Here is a 20,548-nt window from a genome sequence, read left to right on the forward strand (position 1 = left end):
AGATCTTTGCTGTATTTTTCTTTCTTTTTCTTTCTTTTTTTTTTAAATACTTTTGCAATTTGGAAGTTTTATGTCTTTATGCTAAGCTAAGCTGGGTTAATATTATTGGGATTTGTACAGCAGCATCAATTTTCTGCTCTAACTTTTGGGAATGTGCATATTTCCCATTATGTCTCTTTAATGGATTTAGACTGAGTACGAGTTAATTGTAAAGAATCAGTTAATGCAGTAAGGTCTGTAGGTGCAGGACAGATATGAATCCGTTATCCTTTAACGAGGCAGGAGTTTAAATGAGGTTAAATAATAATAAAGTTTAGGATTTCTCTATTTCATGTAGGTAACTGTGTGTACTGCCATATAAGCAATTGTTCATCTGCAGTTGGGTCTTTATTTTATTTCAAGAGTCAATTTAAACCATACAATTATGTAGATTTTTAATTATTATACTTGAGTAGGAAACAGAGCTGTAAGTCTAAAAAAAGTAAGTCTATATTACTGTTCTTGAGTGATAGACTTTAATGTAATATACTGCAGTGGGATATACACACCAACAAAATGGACATGTGATGAAAAAAATCTATATTCTATAGGAAACACAGATGGTTTTCTGCTTGGCAGATACTACTGGTAGATGCCCTTGTCTGTTTCTCAAGAACAAGGTCTCTGTGCCTTGCATTCTCCCTTCCAGCAAACAAACAAAGCTGATGTAATCCTCAGCTTCCTTAAAGCCTGATAAGAGGGAGTCAGGGTCAGTAGGACAAAACAGAAGAAATACATTTGGTGTATCATTAGTGTCTCTCAGGCTCTGCGCAGGATTAGCTGGGCTGCTTTCATTGCAGTTTTACCGCCAAGACCAACTTAGTACTGAACTTTGTTCCTCACCCAAAGGATGTGGAAGTAGAATTCAATATGCTCTCACCTGTTTTTCTGAGATTTTGCAGGAAGTTCAAGTCTTTTGGCTTGCAGCCTTCACAGCACTTACTTTGTCAGCATAATTTACGGCCATTAGAACTGGTAACATAACAGTCCTTCCGAGTTTAACTCCAGAAAAAAAAATGCTTTCACTTATACCTAAGGAGGAAAAAAGACAGCAATGACGTCCCAAAGAGCATTCGGGGCTGTAGCAATACACTGTAGACATTTTAAAGTGTAGGATAAAAAAAAAACAAAAAACAACTTACCTCCTTTCTTGTTTTCACTCTTTGTTCTCAAAAATAGATGGCTGTCATTGATGGTGGTAGATTGCTGCTTTTTCTGAGTCTGTCAGTCACAGAAAGAAAGTTTTAGTCAGCTCCAAAGATGACATTTTACACCTGTAACTTCAGGTATAAAACTGCATGATGATTCTTAAATGATATCTCTTTATCACCTATTCAGGTTGTAAATCGTGTTTTTAAAAAGTAACTAAGTAATTAATTACTTTTGAAAATAAGTAATCAGTAAAGTAACGGGATTACTTTTTGGGAAAAGTTACTTGAAAAAAGTAATCAGTAATTAATTACTGATTACTTTTTTCAAGTAACTTGACCAACACTGGTCGGTAGTGCTCAGAATTATTGGGTGCTTTTATTCGAAAACAGACGAACAGAGTATTTTACTCACTCTAGAGATTTAGCCTCTTTCGTTTTTTTAGTCTAAGTCAGGGGTCGGCAACCTGCGGCTCTTTAGTCCTTATAGTGCGGCTCCCCGTGGTTTGGGAAAATAAATTAGAAGTATTTAGCTGAAGTGTATTTTATTTATGTTAGTTCTTCTTTTTTTTTAAACTTGTACTTCTAAATTGGAAGATTATTGTGATATTGAAATATAAAAATAAAATTATATTATATTATTTTCTCATCGCTCAAAATAAGCGTCACACTCGCGGAAGCCCGTGTACCCACCAAAACGCCGTGCATTTATCGAGACTTTCAACCCCAGGTAGGCCAATTATGGATCTTCGGATCCACATTATGTCAGCGGCTATTCTCCACTGTGAACTATGTTAAAAACAAACACCGCTCACGCCTCACAGATGACAGCTTATAGTCCTGCGTAAAGATGAAAGTGACTTTGTACAGCCCCGATTTGCAGACACTGTGCGCATATGGGATATGCGCAGCGGTTCAGGAACAGAAGTCCCATTGTAAACATATCACAACAGACCCGACAATGTTTGCATGAACAAGCTTTTCTGCGTCTCTTTATTGACCACTTTTCACACACGGTTGCTGTACGCATAGCCGGCTGTAGCTTTTCAGCTCACAGCCCGACACACACCAACACAACAGCATAGATAGCACAGACGTTAAGGCGGCGAGGCGTGATTGCGGGTGCCGCTCAGGTGTGTCCGACTCCCATACAGCGGCACTGCAGACCACACCCCGCCACACACATTAACCTGGTAAAATACATATTTAGACAGAATTTTGCAAATATCTATTTTTCATTTTTTAGCAGCATAGTGCTTTTTTTCCAATTATTTTTTTAAAAAGTCAGGTCAAGGCTCCAAAAGCCCAAAGGCGATATAAGGGTGGCGGCTCACAACAGTTTTTGTTTGCTGGATCATTTTAGTTCAGCTGGGTGTCTTTCCTTTTGTTATATTTCTTTAAGAGTTCAAAATGTGTTAATTACATAAATAAAATGTAACTTTCTCTGTAGCACTTCATGGATTTCATAAGCAACACACCTTAGTTGTTCACACAAAGCATAAAGGTAAAAAACAATATATACAGTGTTATCTTCATTTTAGATGTCAAAAAGTATTTGCGGCTCCCAGTGTTTTCTTTTGCGTGGAAACCAGGTCCAAATGGCTCTTTTGGTGTTAAAGGTTGCCGACCCCTGGTCTAAGTAGACTAATAAATGTTTAAGTGTCTCATTTTGTATCTTGTGTAATTTATTCTTTATGAAAAGTTCTAAAATTTAATGGGGAATCTTTTTTAAAAATATTCTAAAAAAGATTTTGGAAAAGGATAAAAGAATCTTGTAAACACTCCTGTCCCAGCTTGTTGAAAGAATCACATCAATTGGGAATAGTTATAACCGCAGCCAAGGTTATTGCTTCTTCAGAACATCATTTGTTACTGTATTTTGTGAGACTTTTCGTATGGCAGTATAACGACATTATGTAACTGTGAAGCTAAAAATAAAGATATCACCAAATAAGTGGAGCTATCCTATGCCATTAAGTCGTATGCTGTGACACACTAAAATATTTTCAGCAATTGCGAGAACAGTCTTACATCCGTCATATTTTTATTGTTGCGAACAATTGAGAAACTATGTTAGTTGTTCGTGATAAAAGTATAAGAACTTTGAAACCACTGGAAAACTCTTCTTGGAGCTTAGTCACAATCTTCCTCATGGTGTTTTCTATTTTAAATCCACCTTTTGGACATATGTCAGTACTTTAAAGTAGGCCAAAGTTACATTTTTATTCTTGGACTCAATTTGCAGACTATTAGGGGAAAAAAACATTATTTATCTTATAGTGGGCTTTGCAGCCCCTCAGTTCATCCCAGTGTCTAAAATTTGCTTTTCCTTTTATTTTTTGCTTCCTTAAGGGTCTCCTCCCTAAATTGGTCCAATGTCCATACTACTAACGGTCTCTGACTTTGTCTTCATATGTCATGCTTGTGCTTTTTACATCCTGTGCAGCTGTATGTACGCGGGGAGGGGGGGGGGGGTAAGAAGAAGGGATGACCCTGATGAAGGCCACAAGCCGAAATGCGTTGGTCAATTATTAAAGTTGTTCATCTTCCCTCAAGTGTTGCTGGAGTTCCTGCATTGTGAAAAGAGAGTGGTTAGCCTGGTATTCGGGTTAATGTAAAGCAGGTTTTCCAACAAGTTTCTGAAGAGGAGGGAGGAGACAGATGAACACAAGGCAGAAAGAACTCAAATGACAAGTAATTGCACAAGAGGCCTGGACTATGCTACCACACAACCTGGCAAAGACTGGATGTGAGAGCAGTTTGGATGGATTACAGGATCACCAGCCAGAGACTTCCAAGACAACTACTAGGCATCACCAAAGAAGCAGTTAGTCACACCCACACCCACATTCACACAGGGAAGAGAAAGAGAGAAGGCAAATCCACACCTGGAGGACAAGGGGTAACTATCACAGGTACAGGTAGAACTATTCACAGTGACATCACCAATACAAATAAGATGTACAAGTAAGTTAACATGTACAACACATTGACGCATTAAGTAATATACAAATAGAATGAACCAATCAATTAACGTCATTTATTACAGCAGTGACTATCCCTCCATGCCAGGCCTGCTTGTTTTGCATGCCACCTATGTTTTTCCAAGCCACAACACACCTCAAAACGTTCATGCTGTCTGACTCGTTTTCAGTCTTCATTAGCATCTGTCAAATGCAGCATGTCTCTTGTATACTTCACTCTCACAGGATGTTATTTGTGTGTCCATTATGGAGAGCCAGGTCGTGCTGCAGTGACCTCTGCAATATATTTTACAGAAAGCTCTAGTGGCCTTCAGCCCTCTACTCCGGCTGGAACATGCTGTGGTGCGACAGATGTCACATTAAGCAACGCATCCACATGCCATCAGCCTGCTTCCAAAATCCTGCCACTGTCACTTTGCAATGGCCTTTCCACTGGACACGTACTGGGCTGTATCTGTAGATCTGTGCGTGAGCATTAACCAGTTAGGCAAGGGTCTCCGAGGCTTAGGCCATCAGAGTCATATTGGACGTGTGCACATGTTTACACTTAAACACACACAAGGGCTCTCTAAAGTATCTCTCTGAAGTGCTGATATTTTCTTTCATCCCATCCAGACTGAAATGATCCGTGCATGCTTTTGGACATAATGGCGGGGTAATTTTGTTTCAGTGCTGTTATGTTTCATCTGAGAGCTACTACACATTATGCAATTAGGTTTTATTACAAAACAATAAAGCTATGCTTTGCTAAAACCACAGAGACCTCGGAGAGACAGATTTAAAAACCACTTTTCTCTTGGCTGACCAAAATACATTTTCAGTGCAATATCCTCAAAAATTATTTTTCATTTCAGTCAAACCTCATTTTTGTATCCATTATGTTATTTAAGTCAAAGATGAAATATCCTGCAGCTTGTGACACTTGACCAAATATTCTGAGAAACATCTGCCACGAAGCCCGTAGCAAGCTTTAGAGCTGAACCTGTAAAGATGGCAGTAGGAATATCTTCAGACCACTCCGTCTTTCTTTAGAAGTGCAGGGATTACAAAAGCTGTTGAAAACTGAAGAAAAAAAATCTCTGTGGATACTAATTACTTTGAAACATACAGCAATAGACGAGAGAAGACCACACAAAAGCAGAGGAATGATATTGATTTTCTCTGGCTTGCCAGCAAGTCACACATCAACCGACACAGTTATTCCAGAAGTTTTTATTTACTATCGCATCAGTGTCTCAGATGCTCTTCCCAACCTTTGTATAGTTTCCTCTGCACTTGCACACAAGCAAAAGTAACTGTTGCAGGCAAACAAACTTTAAAGGTTTTTTTTCCTTTCACCTTTAGAGCAGTGGTGTTCCATATGAAGTTTAATTTACCGCTTTATTTTTCATATATTTTGACCTCAGGTCCATCAATACCATAACCACATGATCATATCACTGTTTATGGATTACCAAAAAGAGCCTTTTAACAGTTAAAGTTAGAGGTTAACAGCTACAGCAAAACATATTTTGTGCATCTTAGATCTCTCTTAGATTTTATTTTTGTGTGTGTGTGTTGAATAAGGAGTGTTTTCATCAAGTTTTACATGTCAGTAACATCCAGACGTGCATTATTATTATTAGCTGAGAGACAGGCTAACGCCCAGAGCCACAACGCAGTGTGATTATGCTTGCCCCTGCAGTTCAAAACAGATGCTCTTCACCAGCACTGGCAGCATGAAAGAGCCCGAGGCAGGCAGCTATTTTGGGTAAATTAGTAAAGACAACAGTTGTTCCCCAGGTTGATGCTGCCACGCTGAGGTGTGGTGCAAGGCGACAGAGTGGAAAACACAGACTCAACCTGGGCAGAGCAACCCTGCGGGCGTTTGTCATTTGGAGGGACTCCAGCCGACAGGTGGCTGCTGTGGTCGACTGCTCCCCATGCACCTTATCCAGGTAATTAGCCATTCAGCTCAGGAACGCAGGAGAAGAGGGCAGTCATTGACAGAGACAGGTATAATGAAGACGGGGTTACTGTGGAGACATTATTTTTGTACACTTCATATTTGTGCATGCTGCCTCCTGTTCGACTAGCAGCCTCTGGATTTTACTTCATACAACACCATCTTTTACTGTCAGAAACCAGTTGCATGTTGCAGGTAAATTCCATAATACCCCTGACTTTCCATGTCCCAAGAGCTAGTTTTAACAGCTGGGGAGTGCAATGGCAGGTCATCCAGCCTTGACTGATGCCCAATGCACGTTGCCCTACAGCACCTCCTGCAGGTTGTGAGCCCATGATGCCTATTCGGGCTGACTAGGTCTCTCTCAAGCTTCCTCCTTGGGCCTGCCTTCAGGGTTGGGTGGCAGTAACCCTGAGTCAGGCAGGGTAAACTGGTCTCTTAGTCATATCTTCATGGGGGTTTTGTGACTCACTCATTATTTCACCCCTCATTTAAGACCAATGGGACACCCTACTAGGGCCAAAAGCCCCTTATAATTATGGAATTATGGGAATTATGGAATTTACCCTTACTGTGGTAAATTCTTCTACCACAGTAAAGGTGGCCATTGATCATGGATGCAAGCAGTGGCAATGGGCTTCCTCTGTAGCTGGCGTGGTTGGGCCTTCAGTCATTTGGGAAGGAACTCAGAGTGGAGCCACAACTCCTCAATGAAAGGAACCAGTTAAGGTGGTTCAGGAAACTGATTCTAATACCTCCTGAGTGAAGTGCTGTCAAGAGGAGAAATTATATCTTTCAGCTGGCTTGGGAATGCCTTGGTGCTTCTCCAGAGGAACTGGAAAAGCAGATGGATGGCTGAACTATCTGTTTCTACAATTGGATTCAATAATAGAATTCAAAATTGTAAATAATTACACTTTTGGCATACTATGCAAAACAACATGATCAGTGTAACAGAGTTGTAATAATACCTGACACTGCCTCCACAGGAACTGTAGTGACAGCAGTATGCTAGTAGAGCTCCTGCTGCTCCTGGGCTCTGTCTGTGCTTATACAGAAGGCATTCGTGCACAGTATTGAGTTTCTGGCCAAGCACGACGTGCAATTCACAAAAAGAGACATCAAGCAAAAATATATGCTTTAACTTACATTTATGGCAACACACAGAATATAATGATTTGTAACCGTTTTAAAAATTGCAACATACTGTACACCCTTTCTGTCACTGCTAACTGTATTTTCCCCTGTTTGTCTTTCAGCAAGATTATGGAACAACTATCAGGCTGAATTTGGTAAGTATTTTATTCTGTACTTTCAAGGAGAAAACACTTCTCAGTGCTCAGCTGATGGGCATCTTTCTCCTCGTAGTACAAGGGCAACAGCCAACTCCAGTTCATTATAAGCTTGATTACTTATTATGCTATTGTGCTCATATTTAGCATCATATACTAATTATATCTAATTGGCCAGTCAAACCCCAGTAACCCCTCCAGTGCTACATGAAACCATTGACCTCTACAAACAAGCATTAAGAACCTGTAGTGGTAATGGGTAGCCATTTTCCACAGCATTGTTCTAATAATGATTTCTCTATGCCCTTTTAGGGGTCTGAAGTTTTGTGACTAGGTCTTTTTTGAGAAGCACAATATGGTTGGTAGTTCACTGTTTGAGTATTCGCCACACAGTCAGAGTTGAACGTTCTATAAATGACCCAGTGGATAGTTGTGGTTGAGTCAGCTTTGAGGGGCAGTAAATGGGGAAAAGGAACTATGTAAATGGAAACCTGGCTGGTGGTGCTCTGTTGGGAAATCAGGTGGCCATTTGAATATTCAACCCCAGGGCCAGCGCTCTAATTCCTTTCCACTCAACATGCCACACAAGGAGAAAGGAAGTGACAAAATGGCAAGGAGTGCAGAGACAAGAATTTGCATTTTAATGTGCCTGTCGGAATCACTTTGGATAAGAGCTGGGAGTATGAGAAACCACATAACCCCAAGGGTCGCCACCATACAACCTATAATAGCCGACACCCAGAAAACAACATCCTGCATAAGAGGAAGTTGTTGCTAAACAGGAAAGGGGCTTGAGAGAGGAGTGTAAATTTAGATTTTTAAGATGGATAAAGAGCTATGTAGGTTGAAGAAAGATGGTCAAATATATTTTTGGAAAGAAAAGTTTCTGAATATGTCCTGTCATCAGCAACAAACACACAAACAACTCTTCTGGTGGTAAACGTTGTCATTAATTGCCGTGACAGTTAAATTCTGAAGATTGCCTTCCTGAAGGACAAGTGAATTTATCACATCTGGATAAACAACCAACTGTCTAAGCAACAACTGCAAGGACAGCAGCTAAAGCGTTCAAACACATAATTATTCTTTTCTATTTGTACTTAAAGCTATAGAAATATTTTAATTCCCCAGCTCAGCAACAATGAAGAAGCAGTTTTTTTTTCCATCTCCACAATACTAACAGAGGAAAACTACAATGTGACTGAAGAAGTTATTCTTAAAAGCGGTGCCACTCTCTTAATGTCCTCAATCACATTGTCAGCTGGCAGAAGGTGAGGTACGTATTGAACGCCTTGATTAAATCAGTTCAATTTTATCCCGTCGTTAGAGAGTGTATCTTTCCACATATCGATGGGTGTGTGTCATGCCCTGGCAGACGCAAGGACACTGAGTGAGTGGCACTCACACCTCCGCTGTCACAGATTGTCAGAGAGCAGACAGCAAGGCAGCAAGGCCAGACATCAGGATGCTATTGAGAAACCAGAGTCATCCTAGAGCAATGCATCGTTGAGGCTGATTCACCTCAGTGTTGAAACTATCTGTCTGCTCAAGGTCCTCTTTACAGTATAGATTAATGATATTCTCTACTTGGAAAACCAAATAGCCACCTCTAACTTTGTCTGTCAATAGCCTGAAAATGTAATAAATACATTTTCTTTAATTATATCAACCCTGAAATGATGAATTCTTTGGACTTTTTGCTTTCACAAAAATGACAAGACAAGGAACAAAGGGAAACTGAGGGCTTAAATACCAGGCTAATGATGATGATAGGAGACCAGTGAGTACACAGCTGAACTTAATCTAACTAATCACACACAGGAAGTGGAACAGGACAAAAATGCACACACATCAAGGCTAACATAATAAAAAAAGGAAACATGAACATGTACAAACTGAAAGGCCCTGGAGAAAAAAAACCCCACAACATTACCTGTGAAGTTTTTTGCATGTAATGGTGGACATGTGACAGTTTGTGCTGACAACGTAATGATGTTTATTGCAACATATGAAGTGCTTAGAACCGCTGATCAGATCGACAAAGCGTATTTCTGGAGTATAATGTTATTTGTTGTTGGATGCGCTTTTTACGCAATTTTTGCAAACCCATTGGTCGAAGGAAACCACAGCGTGGGACAAACTGGATGAATGATATGCAAGTAAAACTCCTTGTTTTTCATATGCAAAAAGACAAATTCTTGCTCTAGCTCATTTGGTTGCAATTCAATCAGTATTTTAAAAATAGTTCGGCAAATAGGATCGCGGGCTCTCCCATCAGCTTTTACGGGTTAAAAGGAACATTTAAGATAGGCTCAGTATTAGGTCCGATGTACTTCTAATCCCAGCAAAATGTCCTTAGTGAAAATGCCTGAGGCACAGTTATGTGTAGATATAAGTGGAGTCCATCTTCAACATCATTTGTCCATTATACCCACTATCCCTCGTCTGCAGATGTCCAAACCATCTCAGCCTTGCCTGTCTAACTTAATCACCAAATTGTTCAAACCAACACTTTACTATACTCCCTTCTAATCCTGTCCCTTCTTGTATCAACAAGAATCTTTAGCTCTTCAACTTTGCTACCTCCAACTCCACCTCCCGTCTTCTCCTGTCTGTTTGTCACCATCTTGGCAACTATCTTGAAAAAAACAGGAAAAAAAATAAACAGACACATTTTCCAGTCTATAAGTGAGAAAATGGGAAAGTGTCAGAATTTGGCAAATAAGCAGATGTATTTAAGAACCACTTAAAACAAATAACTAGATTCTGTGGGTAATAGTTAATGAGTCTGAGAGATTTTGCCATGTTTCAGTGGCATCTTGCTGTGGAATATTTTAGAAAACAGTCATTAACTGATGTTGGACAATAATAGAATATGAGCTTAACTGACTATAATTTCTAGTGCCAAATAGTGAGGGCAGGAGCTTTTAATCATCTAGCCGAGTAATCATGTTCCAAGTTGTGACACATGCCAGTCTACATGGCTACCACAAAATGAGAAGTGAAAACTGCTAATCAGCAAAAGCAATAATTTGGCTAGTGCAGAATCGCTCTTTAAACTTGGCGGCACCTTAAAAGCTGTAATCCTGTAATGATGAAAACATTTACTTCAAGGTGTGTCAGTATGGTTGTCATAAATACAGATGACAGGTAGAGTGCAACAAAGCACACTTCAGCTCACACCCAGTTCCACCCATAAATGACTCTCTGTGTGATGATAAATACAACAATCATATATCACTCAAAAATAGACATTTATTGTAATACAAATGTCTGCCAAGTCATAAACGTTGGATGGTAATCGCTCGTTTTTGTCTGTCCCTCTACACTGCCATGCTCCACTTAACTGACAGCCTTTTGTTTCATCTTTCACCATGTTATATCCCGAGCCTGTTCCAACCACAATTAATACATGTGCTTCCATTAAATGGAGGCTCTAATTTTATCTTTTACCTTTTGGGTGTTTTAAAGGCACTGCGATGGTGACTCATTGCAACAGTTCTGGTCCCTGTGCCCTTCACAGCAACCTCCTTTTCCATTCTAAAAACTGACATTTTGTCAACTTGTTTGCTTTCCCATTAGGAGTAGATGAGAGTTTCGACCAGTTTGGGTCTCTGCATTCAACACATAGTTGTCCAGCACAGGTTAGCAGGAGGATAGCCTCCAGCAAAAAGAGGAGAAATGATGCTCCCGGCTATTCCTGCGTTAAAGTCTTTTCGTCATGTGTCTATCTCTCTGTCTCATGTGTCTGTGTTATCTGTGCAACAGACCTGTCCAGTGTTTATTCTGTTCTCACCCTATGACAGCATGGAGAGGTTAAAGACACCCACGACACCGTGCTGCTGACAAAGCATCTTTTGCAGCAGTCTTTGTGCACAATCAACAAAGGTTACTTGTAGTAATATCCCTAGTTGAGCTAAATTTTTCAAAAGGAGCAGGAAATATAAAAGAGTAAGGAAGAATTGTTTGCAACTAAAGTCATTCAGGTGAGATCAGTCAAAACAGAGTCATTGCAATAATACAGTAACCAACATGAACTGCAAAGCCAGCATCAAATCCTGCAGGGTTTTACTGTTTTTTCCAGGACTTTGCTTCCAACATGTCCACAACTTTTCTAACTTTCCTTTGTTTTTTCTTCTCCCCGATTTCCCATTCACTCCATTTTCTACACATCCAATATCTTTCATAATTGTCATTTAGCCTCTCAGTCAGTCTGGCTTGCTCTCTCAGGGCCTCCCTTGTTCACTAAATGCTATACCATTCTGTTGTAATCTGACCCAGCCTTCCATGCCATTATTGCACCAGCTCTCCCAGATCCGGTCCTAATGCAATTGCAAAAGCTTTTCCACTTTCACTGTTTCCCCATTTTTACTTAATAAACCCCGTCTCATTGTTTTTGGGCCGCAAACAGAATTTCAATTCAATTTAATTCATGCTACTGCTCTGGGTTTTGCAGAAACAACATCGTTCTTGCTTTACCACTTTTTGCAAAGTGTCGTTTGTCAGACGCTGCAAATAGGCACATAGAATTTGAAGAATTGAAGATGATAAAATGAGATTTTGGAGAAAAAAAATGAGAAATGATGTTTTTAAATTTCATTTCTGTAATATGACATTTACATGGATTCCAATAACAATTTCAGTGTAACTGTTTATGACAGGGTTGGAGCTCAGACCTTAGCTGTTATTGACAAATGGTGGAACCAAAAGGATTAAACTTAGGTCCTTATATGTGATAACGGTCTTTTTTTATTTATGGTTTGTTTTGCTTTATAGCTATAGAAAATGACCAAAAGAGGAACAGTCAACATAATTAGAGCAGGCAAATCAATGCACAAAACTTCCAACTTTCTCTTCTCTCCATCAGGTCTTGTGCGCTGGGCCAGTGGGGACACTTAATTCAGCCTGCAGTCAGAGGAGATGAACCCACACTGTGTTCTTGAACATTCATTTCCTCGAGGGAAACAGTTCCTGTAGGCTTAACATGCAGCTGATGACTCCCTTGATTACCTGCAGCTCTTTCCACTTCCGTCTTGTTGTTGTCCTGCACTCTCTCTCACTCTCATTGGTTTCCATCCTCATTTGACCCTATTGATTTATCCCGCTCATTCTCCTTTTCGTATGTATTTGCACAGCTAATCTGCAGTGCAGCTTTGACCTATTGTCCAAACAATGAAGTGGAAACGAGCTGCAATAGCTGAATGAAAAGCATGGCAATTGTGTTTCAATTGTTCTACGTTAGCGAAAGCATCCATGTCAAAAGGTTAGCCAACCAAAATGCTCGCAGGCCTGTAGACAGCAACACAAAACACTAAGAAAGAAAAATCAGTATTTAGATATTTATTCTGTATAGGTTAGTTTACAAAAATTAAAGAAGGTTTGTAATGTTTGGATGAAGATTGATCCATAAATATCTAATCACTAGCTCTAGTAACCCTGAGCTGTTACATCTAAACACAAAAGCTCTGTTTCTTTTGTGGGTTTTCATTCTTCTAGTTTGGTCCACCTGAAGCCACACTGGAGAGGACACTGAAAACAACATTCAAAATGAATAAGACTCTGGAGTTTTTATTTGATTTTTTTTTTTTGCTCGTCAGAGAAGGGTAGCTTTTTTCAGCTGTGGTAATAAAATGAAAAATACTTCTGTAAGCTTCTGTAAGGGAAATTTTTCCTTAGGTGGGCTTACTAAGGGTCTGGTAGAGATCACTTGACAGAGTCACTCACTAGAGGTGCCTCACAGTTATAATATAAGAATTTAATGATTTAGTGTTCATCTCCTGGTGCCACAGAGCTATAGACATCCAGTTTTGTAAAAGCTTTGGAGAAAGGCCTTGCATAGTCAACATGCCTTCACTGAGTTGTAATCATTTTTTTTTTACTTTTACTTTTATTGTCACCATGCATGCAATGTCTTGTATTCAAAATGAATATATGGAATGTATCTAAGTAGCAGCAAACATGATTAGCTTGTACTATTATCCGTGTTATTGGAATGACTTTGCAGTGACAAATGGTAGCGATTCACTCTATTTTCCAACAACTATAGGAATATTATCATTGAACTGGAGTGTCAAGGCTGTGTGATGAGAAGCACACCTTAGGACTCAGACTTAAATGTTTTAATGCAAATGGGTTTGCTTGTGTGAATGATGGTAAGTTCTTGCGGAAGAAAACTAGCAGGTGATACAAAGACAATGAAACTGTTAGTTTGGAGTGAATGGAGCAGACACGGAGAGATTGGAACATGAGGAGGGTCTTGCACAAGGAGAAGGTGGAGTTACAACTTGGTGACATCTTTACACAAGAACCAAGTGCTAGGAATTAGTCCTGACTGCACTAGTGATGAAACAACCTGCAATGGCGTGAGTGGCAGGACTTGGGTTGATATAGAGTAGTTAGATGATTGAGTTGGGGGTGATTAGTCGATTGAGACCAATCAGGCAGTCAAGTGTGCTATCCAGAGAACGATGCCCAAGAGTGTACACAAACACAGACAGAACCCAAGAGGCAAGGCAGGCCAGTAAGGCAGGCATAGGAATTATGACAAAACCTCCACTACATGCTATTTCTTTTTTTGTTTTACTCCAACAATCTGATAAGACAGTTGTTCTTGTAATATTAGACATTTACTAAAAATGATTCATTCATCCTCATGTGAATTCGAAGCAAATTCAGCATAGCCAAGCTCTCTTTGTGTTAGCTGGCTTGACAAAACTGAACACCTGGGTCAAAGATAACAAGTATCAAGACAGTGTTTAACAGTTTTTTCTGTTAACCAAAGTGTCTGCTTCAAGCTCTGTGTACTTTCACACAAAGGAGGCCATTTGACAGGTCATCAAGTCTTCTAAGCAAAATGAATCAACTGAGCACTGCCAGCTGCTATCAGAAACACTATCAGGGCAATGAGTGAAAGAGGACTTATTATATTAAAATGTTTGTATTACCTCCCAGTCCATTCTCAGTGCTGTTGTTTATATGTGCCGTTGTCGTTTTAGATTTAAAGTACATGCACTTAAACATTAAAGATTTCAACCACTGCAAACATGCCCTATGCAGTCCTCTAAAATCCCACTTGTGTGTCGCATAATGTGGATGACGCTGTGTATCAGTTGAATACTGACTGGTTGACAAGTGTGCCAGAACAGGGAAGGGTGCAACAGTGGTGTTCACTGGGAATGAAGGAAACATCAAAATTAAAAAAAGTATAGTACAAAAAGTACAAAAAGGGGCCTCCGTGGAGACTTTTCACAGTTTTTAACATCAGTTTCACTTCAGCACTTTATATGTTAGAACTGTTTAAGAGTAGCCCACAAAGTGGTTGTACCGCATATTTTTTGAACTTGCTCACATCTGATAAGACTCACAAGTTATTATAAGACACCATTTGAATTGTATTTTCACTTACAGCCTAGTTCCAGTTTCATTTACTGATCGGTTAGATTAGGATTGGGCAAGATGTTAATCCCACATGCTGAACTATGCGATCAGTGCATTTGAGTATAATGCAAATGTAATGGAAATGAGCCTGACAAAGCAACCATGAGATAAGTTAAATTTTGTGAATAAAACACAAGCAGACAAGAAAATATGTGAAACTATCAGGTTGCCATGAGAGTCATATTTTGTAGTATCATTATTAAGAACTCTCCAGAGAAAAACTCCCAAGAGAAAGTTTCAAGTGGGTGCTGGAGATATGAAACAAAGTATCCCATCCCTACTCATGTCTATTACTTTCTCTTCATCCGTATTACACAAAAGGCAGATGAAAATGGCATGCCATGGAGACCCAACATTTGACAGTAGCAGTTTTATTGTCATTCTCATTATCATAAATCATTTGAACATGTTGGCAAAACTAAACCAATAATTAGTTGTGCTTGGCAGGGAAATGTCCACTTGGCTGCAGGGGATGCTCATTTGTGACTTTGGCACATGGCTTGCAGTTAAATTGTTTGTCTAATACTCTCAAAGAATTACTCCCCATGTAAGTCCAACCTGCATGTCTGGACCGCTCCCAGTTTGAAACACAGTTTTAAACACAGAACATTTTCCCACCTTAATTCAGATGCTGTGACAATGTTTAGGAATGAAATCTTGGCTATTACACCGTCTCTGAGCAGCACTGTTTGCAGAAAAAGACCTATAACTGTGCTTTTAATACCTCAGCCAGACCATTAATTTCACTCCCAGTAAAATAAATGTTCCAAAATAGTCCCAGCTATAAAATTCTAGCACCGTTTACATATCTTCTTTAGCTAATGTGAGACACAGTTCAGATCAGAACTCAATGCTCTGAGACATGCCTGCATGGATCATTACAAACTTCTTTTTCTTTTTGTCAGCATCATTATGATGACATGCTCTTGTGTAGCAAACAATTCTAATTTGAGACCACTGGGGGGAAAAAAATCCTTATGAGTTGCACTAGCATTTATTTTTATATAAACAGCAGATTATATGGCTTCTTGCAGGTGTTGTGGTATGAACCTATTGCTGAAAAAAAGGCACATTTAACATTACAAAATAAGGTCAGAACATGTTATTGTAGCTTTATTTTCATGTATAAGTCGAGTCAGAGGCTGTTTGCTGAGGTTCTGATGCCATCTGTGGGGTCAAAGACTCATTCTCCATCTTTGGTATCTTGAGCATTACCATCTGCTGGGTGTCAAGATATTTGCAGCTTTGCATCATGCTGTGTACTAATGATCATAATTAGATCATGGACATCTCTGTATAGTTGTACAGTCCTGTTGAGTGTCCCAGTGGACATTCCCTGGTCAGAGACAGGTATTCAGAATAAAACTTTGTAGTTTTAGTTTTGGTGGCCATAGGACCAACTCTGCTTTTTACAGATGTGTGGTGACCTCCAGCTCGCACTGGGAGAGTTTATGTGATTGAGATTAGAATTAACACCTTCAAGTCTGCTCAGCCAGAAAAGGGTAGAGTATCTGCTCCGAGTCAGGGGTGAGCTGTTGCTCAAAATGGAGGAGTTGAAGCATTTCAGGGTCTTGTTTACAAGTGAGAGGAGAGTAGAGAGGTAAACTGACAGTCTAATGTAGTGAAGCAGGAGCTGAGAGTGAAGACCAGGCTGTCCATTTACTGGTCAACCTATGTTTACAAGCTGTGGGTGGGAGCCAAAAGAATGAGATTATACTTATTTACTTGACTCGGTGTCAGAGATGGGGTGAGGAGCTCAGTCATTTGGGAAGGGGCTCAGAGTAGACTTGGAGCTAGCTGAGGTAGTTTAGATATCTGGCCAGGATGCCTTCTGTACGCCTCTTAGAGAGGTGTTTCAGGCATGTCCTGACTGGAGAAGACCCAATGACAGATCCATGATGTAATACAGAGATTATATCTCTCAGCTGGATCAGGAAAGCCTCAGTCTTCCCCCAGGAGAACTGAAGGAGGTGGCACAGATAACACCCACGAGATAGACGGATGGATGGATGGATACTTTATACTGGGCCTTTCTGTGTGGCATTTAAAAGTTGTCCTTGTATCTCTGTGGGGCCTCTTCAGGTACTCTGGCATCCTCCCATAGTCCAAAGACATCCATGGGATTAGGTTAATTAGGGAGTATGAATGGCTGTCTCTGTGGGTTTGCCCTGGAATAGACTGGTGACATGTTCAGGTTGTACTCTGCCTCTTGGCTTAAGGCCCCTGTGACCCTGAATGGGATAAATGGAAGTCAATGGATGGATGGACATCTTTTTATGCATTTTTTGAGTGTTTTATTTAAACATGGCATATATTTTACCAGCAATATTTGTTCATGAATAAAAGAGGTAACTGTCACGGGTTGCCGGGGCAAGCCGTGTGGGAAAAATTTAGGACCAGGAAGCGGCAGCTCTGGTGCAAGTGAATTTAATAACAAAAGGAAAATACAAATAGCAATGGCGCAGGTGAACATGAAACAGGAAAACCTAAACTGGGCAAAACTAACAAAACAAACCAGAAACGAAGATGCAGGGAGGCACAGGAAAATACACGGGAACACGGACGGAGAGAAGCAGACGAACCAGCAACGAGGACGAGGTAACACACACTATAAATACACACACCAGGAATCAAGGGATGGGAAACAGGAGGGGAACACACCTGGAAGACATCCCAGCTGACGAGGCAGGGGAAACATTAACAGAACGCACTGACATCAGACAGGGACCTTCAAAGTAAAACAGGAACACATATACGCAAAGAGACAGACTGAGAACGCAAACTAAACACAGAGACCTTAATACACAAAAGGGGACACCACAGGCAGGGGTAACACCAACAGAGGGAACACAACCCACACAAACTTAACACAGACTGGGGGACACAGAACATAGGAACATGTAATGTGAAAAAGGAGCACAAAAACCCATAATAATAATAAACTTAAACATAAACACGGAGTCACAGACTCCGGACCATGACAGTAACATTTAGACCAAACAGAAAAATGGGTATACAAACATTCACTTGGAAAGGAAGCAGTGACAGCAAGTAGGCTAATGCAATTTAAACAGGTTGCGTGGGAAGTGACATTTAGCTTTACACAAGAGTATCCACTGAAGTGGACTAGTATTAAAATCAGCTGGTATCAGCTGACCTAACAGGACTTCTGAATGAGCTTGATTTGAAATACTAAATACTGAATATGAATGAATATCATAACCGAAAGAAAGTCAACCTGATTTTTTTTTCTTTATAACAAGCCTGTTATTTCAGAAGAGATAACAGGTTTGATGATAATGAGGTTGACATTTCAAGTCCACCCCACCCACCGCCACCAACCCGCCACACAAAAAGAGGAAAAAACAAACACAAGAACGCACTGAATTTACAGTGTATAAGTATAAACTACGTGCATTTTGTTCATCAGGAACATTGTACTCAGAGCATACAATATCTTTGGCGTATTAAAATGTTATTATTAAAAGGGTTTATGTGTTCTTTGCATTTTTACCATCAGCAATATTTTTATTATCTCCAAACAAATAAATTCTCTTTTTCTTTCAGATGAAACAGTAAGCGGATAACTAAAAAACTGAAATAAAATTAGGCATAACTGTGTCTAAAATTGCAACAACTTCAAGAAATGACTCTAAACCAATTACTCTGGAAAGCTGGCTAAGCTGGGGTGTCTGTTTGTTTCTGCCTCTCCAGGAGAGAAAAAACACGATGCAATGGTGTTTGAAGTGAGACAAAAGACAACGTACTGCAGCAGAAGAAACTGAAAACAAACATTAGTTAGGAGATTTGTTCACTCTCAAAAAAGGGGTGGGGAGGAGTATATTTGTTTTTCTTATCCAGACACGTTTAGTGGCAAGAATAACCAGAAGACAAGCGAGTGAAACCTGCCAATTTCTGACAGCATTTGTCATGTCTGATATTTTGCATTTTAAGTTGACATGCAGTGAACCCAGCAAGAAATAATAACCTGAGCTCTTGAGAAAAATGCCTTGAGGACTACTATAGTCCTCACTTGCCCACTTTTTATGTGTCCCTTAATCTTGCAATGTCTCTTCCTTCTATTTCTCAGCAAATCCTCTGTCTTCTTTCCTCCCTTTATTTCCTCTGCTTTTGCAATCTTCTTTTGATTTTTCTATTTTCTGTAATCTCACAGAAAGTGTCAGTGCAGGACATCACGCTGTGTCACAAGCTGACATCTGACACAGGCCAGGCAGCATAGTCAATAAAGTCCTCTAATTGAGTGCCACTGGCTGCTGTTTATTGACAAAATAAGACCTGGGAATTAGGTGTGTCTCCGTCGGGTGCTCACTGCCCCGCTGTCCTCCTGCCTGTCGACAGCTGTCCACTTCCCATCCATCACCCGCTCAGCTTGGTTTGCTGTCTACGTCAAACGATAGTACCTTACTTGCAAAGCAACGACCATTCTTACCTTCCCTACAAAAGTACAGGTGAGCGGGTTCAGAAGCAAAGAAAGACAAAAAAATTACATGAAAACTGAGACGGACCGTCGAAATCAAAATGAAAGTTTTGCTTATTTTAGGGTGTGTGCGTGTGCGGCTGCTGCCTCCATCTGTATCTCTGTAATACCCATCAGAAGAGGCACCAGCAGAGAAGCCTTCTAACAGTAAAGCACACTCTTGGTAGTTAATTAGTGTTTATGCTTCTGGACACTATCTCTGTCGCCTGGCAAAAGCAAAGATAAGATTCCCGTTGCTCAAGCTCTGTCTTCCTGCTTAATTAGAGGCCAGGCAGAGCCTTGGGCTTAGATACAAACAAAAATCCTCTATCTGCCGTTCAATTGTAAACCACAAAGACGCTTATCACTCAGTCTATTTTTCCCTTCCCCAAATTAACTTCAGTCATGTGGTAATAGTTTGGTGGATGATCACGCCTGCTTGTAGGCATTTACTAGTCAGGTTATCTGAGTAAACATACAGTAAATCCCAGGATAAGTCTATTTCAGTAATGGCTGAGCACGGTCGCTGCCAAATGTCAACGTCTCAGCTGTGCTCCTTCATGTCTTTTGTATCCTCCTCCACTCTTTTCTTTCCTTTGCTTGAAAATCTTCTGCACCAGGTGGGAGTGATAAGGGTGAGATGGTAGCACGACTGGCTGCCGGACTGGATGTGCCACACTAGTAAGCCTAGGATGACAGTGATGAACGAGCCATCCAGCCTTCTGATAATTTGTCACTCACCAGCAGAGAGGGCTCCATTAATCAAAACAAGCATGTCAGTGCTGTATTTTCTAATATGCACCTCCTTTCTCCCACCTCCTCTAATCCTTAGCTCCTCCACTTTAACCTGACATGACTAACAGTAGGGTAGAGAGCAACAAGATGCCCATTTATTTTGTGATTTCTCTAACTAGTGGTGCAGGTGAACAGGCATGCGTGAGCAGCACAAGCTCATAGTGCAGCCCTTGGCACGGTCTTCTGAGGAATCACTGCCCTGGCAGGCAGCAGGTGGAGCGATGGGAGAGCTGGGAGTAAGCAGATTGATTGATCCATTGCAGCTGTAATGCATCAGGAGTTTCCCGGTGGAGACAGGCAGTGTGCAAAATGCTCAAATCTGGGTAGCAGGGCACAAATCAGCAGCAGCAGAATCTCCAGAGAGGTTCCCATTACCGCTGCTATATATAACAGTAATCTTGTTAAGCTTCCATTCTGTCTGGGCCCTGTCA

The 20,548-nt window shown here is 40.4% G+C and overlaps 1 long non-coding RNA gene across 1 annotated transcript; it reads left to right on the forward strand.

The window, feature by feature from the left end:
* Positions 1-3,843: 3,843 nt before the first annotated feature.
* LOC121815080 lies at positions 3,844-14,356 on the forward strand. The gene is made up of 4 exons (XR_006054776.1): positions 3,844-4,102; positions 5,954-6,108; positions 7,376-7,408; positions 12,276-14,356. It is a non-coding gene; the product is annotated as an uncharacterized LOC121815080 (long non-coding RNA).
* Positions 14,357-20,548: the final 6,192 nt, after the last annotated feature.

The sequence above is a fragment of the Haplochromis burtoni genome, unplaced genomic scaffold (genome assembly GCF_018398535.1).
Source record: "Haplochromis burtoni strain Fernald_Lab_line unplaced genomic scaffold, NCSU_Asbu1 Contig_6, whole genome shotgun sequence".
In the NCBI taxonomy this organism is placed as follows: domain Eukaryota; kingdom Metazoa; phylum Chordata; class Actinopteri; order Cichliformes; family Cichlidae; genus Haplochromis; species Haplochromis burtoni.